This window comes from Mus caroli, chromosome 10, assembly GCF_900094665.2.
Source record: "Mus caroli chromosome 10, CAROLI_EIJ_v1.1, whole genome shotgun sequence".
Lineage (NCBI taxonomy): Eukaryota > Metazoa > Chordata > Mammalia > Rodentia > Muridae > Mus > Mus caroli.
The window spans coordinates 66,859,804-66,866,296 of NC_034579.1; positions in this window are offsets into that span (position 1 = coordinate 66,859,804).

The window sequence follows — 6,493 nt, forward strand, 5'->3', positions numbered from 1 at the left end:
CAGGCAGCTCTCTCTCTCTCTCTCTCTCTCTCTCTCTCTCTCTCTCTCTCTCTCTCTCTCTCTCTGTGTGTGTGTGTGTGTGTGTNTGTGTGTGTGTGTGTGTGTGTGTGTATGTGTATGTGTACTTATTAATGCTCATGTGATATTGTGTCAGGCCTTCTTTGGTTCTTTTTTTCCCTTGTTTTTGAAAGTGAAGCTTTAAATCTAGAGCAGAGAATTCCACAGCAGCAATATCTAGACAGGCAGATGGATAGAGTCTAGAACCCATCCAACCTCTGGAGTTCTCAGACATAGGAACCCATCATGGTTACTCAAGTCCTTGACTGTCCTCGCACTGAGTCCAGCAAGTCCTGCCAATCAGGAAAGAATATTGAAGTGCAAATGGCACTACAAGTTTCTCCTTATCCTGCCAGATCTCCCTAGCTGACTCCCAGTAATCTGAGGATGTTAGTTTGCTCTACTTAGAGTTCAGTACCAATAGTGACTCCTCTCATAAGCTTCTGAACTCCAGCTAAGAATGTCAAGGAGAGGAGAATGGGCATCACTCTGGTACCTTCAAAGAGAACCAGTGTAGCATGTGTCACACAAGAGGATGATGACCCAGTAATGTCCACAGGAAACATGCTTCAAACTCACAAGTTTGCTTCAGGCAGATTAATTAATATAGGTATCTATGAAATTATGGTCTAGACAGCTATATTTCACCCTAGAGTAATGTATAAATGACCCAAGGAAAAGCATTAATAAAAATGTACCAATCATACTGAGGAGCCTTATTTCAAATCTATGATGATCTTAATCATTAGCTCTTCATCCCCACTAGTCCTCTGCTTAAATGAAAATTTGATGAGTCTACATGATCTTGTCAAATTCTTTCAATCCTTGGGATGACACCTTAAAGGACAAAACGTGCTTGGGTGTTCACTCCAATATTTTTCTGTTTCACTCCACAGCTTAATGATCTGATTGCATGCAATGACATAATGAGAGAAAAGGTCACAATCAACAGTCACAGCATCCATGTGTGCTGATTTTAGATAACGTTTGTCATTTGAACCTGTGACAGTTTGCATATGCTAGGCACAGGGAGTGGCACTATCAGTAGGTATGTCTCTGTTGGAGTAGGTGTGGCCCTGTTGGAGTAGGTGGGTCACTGTGGGTGTGGGCTTTAAGACCCTCATCCTAGCTACCTTGAAGTCAGTATTCTGCAAGCAGCTTTCAGACGAAGATGGAGAAACTCTCAGCTCCTCCTGCACCATGCCTGCCTGGATGCTGCCATGTTTCTGCCATGCTGATAATGGAATGAACCTCTGAAACTGTTAAGGCAGCCCCAGTTAAATGTTGTCCTTTATAAGAGTTGCCTTGGTCATGGTGTCTGCTCAAAGCAGTAAAACACTAACTAATATAGAACCCCAAAGATATGGCCTGTGTACTGTCTGGTTTTGTGTGTCAACTTGACACAACTAAAGTTATCACAGAGAAAGGAGCCTCCCTTGAGGAAATGCCTCCATGAGTTCCAGCTGTAAGCCATTTTCTCAATTAGTGATCAAGGGTAGGAGGGCCCATTGTGGGTGGTGCCATCCCTGAGCTGGTAGTCTTGGGTTCTATAAGAAAGCAAGCTGAGCAAGCCACAGGAAACAAGCCAGTAAGTAACATCCCTCCATAGCCTTTGCATCAGCTCCTGCTTCTTGACCTGCTTGAGTTCTAGTCCTGACTTCCTTTGATGAACAGCAGTGTAGAAGTGTGAGCTGAATAAACCCTTTCCTCCCCAACTTGCTTCTTGGTCATGATGTTTTGTGCAGGAATGCAAACTCTGACTAAGACAAATTTCTGCCAGCATAGTGAGGTATTTCTGTGAGAACATGACCGTTCTTTGGGAAAGACTGTCGAAGGAATTTGGAACTTTGGGCTGGAAGAGCCATTGGGTGTGAAGAGCGCTGTGGGATATTCTGTAGGAGCGGGAAAGATAATGTTGAGAACAGTGCAGAAGATGGAAGCCTGGCTTGTGAAATTTCAGAGGGAAGATTAAAGACTCTTTAAGACTCGTATCAGGGCTGTTGGTTTTTTTGTTTTTTGTTTTTTGTTTTTTGTTTTTTGTTTTTTGTTTTTTGTTTTTTGTTTTTGTTTTTGTTTTGTTTTTTTGTTTTTTTGTTTTGTTTTGTTTTTTGATTGTGAAGATTGTGTGGTTTTGGTTAGCTGGGACTGAAGAATCAACTGTAATTAACAAGATACCAGAACTACTAAAATGAAATCTTTGTGATACAGGGACAATTGATGCTGGTTAGCTGGAGCTAAGAAAATTAACAGTGATTAAGAAGAGGCCAGCATCACTGAGGTGAAATCTTCTGGGATGTGTTTTCTGAGAGCACAAAGAAGCTGTGTTCCAGAGATAGCCAACTTTGTACCTCATGCTGCAGCTGGACTTAGTAATATGTAAAAATCACCTAGGTGGTACTGATTTTGAAGGCATGAAGGGGTCGTGAAGAGCAGCTGAGACTTGGTACTGAGAGAGGCCTTGGAAGGCCATTAGTGAAGGTGCAGCCTCAGTTCCAGTTGACAGCCCAGGAATGAAGGGGTCATGCAAAGGATTTGAGGCTTGACACCATGAAGAGCGTCTATGAGAAGCTATTAGTGAAGTTTAGTTGTGGAAAAGACCCCAGTGTGTTGGAGATGCCAGTACCATGGGATGATTATCAAGAACAGCAGCGTCAGTGGAGTGAATCAACCTGAGCTTAGAGTGCTACACAGGGCATAGCTGGAGGAGCCCAGAAGTTTGTGAGTGGATCTCAGATACTGGATGGTTAAAGTTTGATTTTGATTTTGATTGTGATTGTGTCATGCTATTTTTCCCTCTCGAAGGATGAAAGTGTTTTAGTGGAGTCCAGAGTTAGATTTGTAACTGTTAAACAACTTTGAATTTTAAAAGAGATTGGATATTTTAAAGAGATTGAAATTTTAATATGTAACAATTTGTACAGATTGTGGGAATTTAAAGTTATTTAGATCTTGGGGATGAATAAGAAAGTAAGGGTTGAGGTTTAATAGTGGTGTGTTTGTGTGTCAAATTGACAAGGGGTCAATTTTACTGGCTGGTTCTGTGTGTCAACTTGACACAAACTGGAGTTATCACAAGGAAAGGAGCCTCCCTTGAGGAAATGCCTCCATGAGATCCAGCTATAAGTCATTTTCTCAATTAGTGATCAAGGGTGGGAGGGCCCATTGTGGATGATGCCATTCCTGGTCTGGTAGTCTTGGGTTCTATTAGAAAGCAAGCTGAGCAAGCCAGGGAAAGCAAGCCAGTAAGTAACAGCCCTCCATAGCCTCTGCATCAGCTCCTGCTTCCTGACCTGCTTGAGTTCCAGTCCTGACTTCTTTTGGTGACAAACAGCATTATGGAAGTATAAGCTGAATCAATTCTTTCCTCCCCAACTTGCTTCTTGGTCATGATGTTTTGTGCAGGAATGCAAACCCTGACTAAGATAGCATGTAAAAGAGAAGACAGCTGGGTGTGATTTTAAGGGGCAGAGCCTTCAGCCATTTACTCATACAGCAAATTCTCAGTGCAAAAGAGATTTATTATCCCAGGAACAAGCAGGGTTAGGGGTATGGGGTGGGGTACTGCCTCCAAAATAGACAAAGACAGCAAAAGATGACTTTACAGATGTTGGTTTTTAAGTTGTAAGGGAAAAATCTGCTGGAGTGAGTTGGTGAGCTCTGATTGGACAGGTTACCCATTGTAAACAAATAATAGATTTTGATAGCTGGACCTTGGAGTTTTAGTCAGACCTAAGGAAATGGTCAAATACTCTTGTTTAGACCTTGGAGGATAGCTTTAAGAATATAATCTACAGTTTTAGCAATGCAGCGGGAAGGACGGGGGGAGGGAAGGCAAAACCATATTTGCTGTGCTTGGGCCTGGCAGAGATCCCTTCAAGGTATTGCACTAGGACACATATATACCCTAGGAATGAGAGGCAAAGGCAGGTGAATCCCTGTGAGTCTGAAGACAGCCTCCATATGTATAAAGTGCCAGAACAACCAAGGATTACCTGGTGAGACTCTGTGTCAAAGAAAAAGCATATAGAAGATAGAAACTGTCCAGTTTTGTAAGAGTGAGACCAGAGAGCTTTTTAAAGTAGATACCACAATGGTATCTACTGTAAAGCACATTTCTAAACTCAGCCTATGACTGGAAATGGTGTAACCATATTGTATAATGCTTTCATTATCTAAATGAGAGTATTGGACTAGTGGGACTATAAAATATTAGAAAATTTTAAAGATTATATAATTGGTATATTGAACACTTGGGACATGTGTGATATTGATAGAAATTAACTCCATTAGTTTTCTGTGTTAGTAGAAATCCAGGCTATAGCCGTGTCAATTTTCCTGGTCCTCTCCCTCCCCCTCCCTGTATTCCTCCCCTTCTCCTTTTCTTTCTCTGCCTGCCCCCCCACCCCCCACTGTGTGTGTGTGTGTGGGGGGGGTGGGCTGGAGTTTAAACACAGGTACCCAGTCATGCTTTATGGGAAGCAGTCACATCTCATCTATCTTACCAACCTCTAGTCACAGATACATTTTGATATTCTATTTTATTTAGTACTAGAATATGTGTGTGAATGTATGAGCACATAATTGTAAACACACATCCCATGGTGTGCATGTGCACTTAGAAAATAACATTTGGGAGTCTGTTCTGTCTACCTACCACTTGGATCCCAGAAATTAAACTTAGGTCTTAGAGATAACTGCTTAGCAATCTGCCTTAAGCCCCAGTCATGGATGATTCCCATTATCAATACCATGATGGGGCATGGGAATTGCATACTGAGGATTCTGGAACAGGAGCAAGTAAGACCTGGAGACCTGACCTTTTTGTAAAACTGGAGTCAACATACATTTCTTTTCGGCCAGCACTGTATACAGATGATTCTAGAAGACAAGAAAATAGATCACTGAGCAGGTCAACCGCTTCTTGAATCAAATACATTCATAAAAACAATAGAAATGATTCCCCCAAAATGCTCTGTGGCAAGTGACAGAATTTAAGCCATTGAGTCACAAGTCTTTAGGAGGTTTGGCTGGTCAGTTGTGGTTAGGAGGTCATTTGTGAACCTCGGTAGTGAGAGGTTGGCTGCACACCCGGTCTCTACCTCTGCTGAGAAAGAGGACACTGGTCTTTGTGCTCTGGGCTGACTGGAGCCATAATCTTACAAGGGAAAAAATAGAGTATATCAGAATTGGCCTCTTTCTTTTTTTTATTTTAATATTGATTTTATGCAGGTGTTTCCTAAAACACAACTAACATAAGATGGGGTGTCCATTGCTTCACAGCTGAGAAAGCGAGATGACAGTTGTTAAATCTCCAGGCTTTGATGTACAGGAAAACTCAACCAACTTCCAAATATTTGTGAACTCTCTTGGTGCAGGAAATGTTGCCTGTGAATTGGAAGAGAAGTTGTAAACAGCTGTAATGAGACACATTTATTGGTGAAAGGTCCTTCTCTAGTGCTTCCTGCTGAGATGCCTCTGTTTGTAGAGAATCCCAACTGTCATAAAATAAGATGTCGCTTCTCCAACTAGAAATCATCATTTAGAACTCCTCAAAGGAATACCCAAGAGCTAGTGAGGTTTTCAGATGGGAAAAGAGACATTACCTAGACAAGCTATTTATGTGTGGTTGCTAATTGAAGGAATTAGCCAAAGCTAAGTGAGCAAGGCATTTACCATGTTTCCAGGAAAGAGTTTTGTCCATTAAATCACGATAACTACTAGAAGAGTCTGTGGTGCTTTGTTTCTTCAGGCCATGTCTGGGATGCTGATGTTGGTGCACTGGGAAACATCCTGGGGAAACTGTGCCATCATCATCCTTCTGCAAAGATGCTGCCTCCAGGGTTCACGTTATGCAATGAGGTCTGTCTGAAACAGCTTCAGGAAAGGTACAAAATGACAAAAGTTGTTCTGAGATCGGGACAAGGCCAGATTATCTACCAAAGGCTCTGCATGAAGAAATGCCTCATTTCCCTAAGGATAGAAGTGCTATTTGAACCTTGCTTCTAACACTATTCCCTTTCCAGTGAGGACTCTGCTCTGAAATAGTCCTCTGTATGTATTAAGATTAACCCACACTGCACTCTCTGAGACATCCCCACAAGGGTACAGCAGCTTAAGTATGTTTGTTGAAGGTGTTCAGTTTTAGCAGATAATCAGGACTATGCTCATCTGTGAAAAGATACCTATCAACTTGAGGATAAAATTTAGGAACTTGGGGGTAAAACCCTGTATTAGTTACAGTTTTAACTGCAGTGAGACGCTATTGTGAGTTTCTATTGGAGGAAATGTTTATTTGTTTTATATTTCCATGTTGCTGTTCATCATTGAAGGAAGTGAGGGCAGGAACTCAAACAGAACAGGAACTTGGAGGTGGGAGCTGATATAGAGGGCATAGGGGATGCTGCTTACTGGCTTGTTCCCTATGGCTTAATCTGCT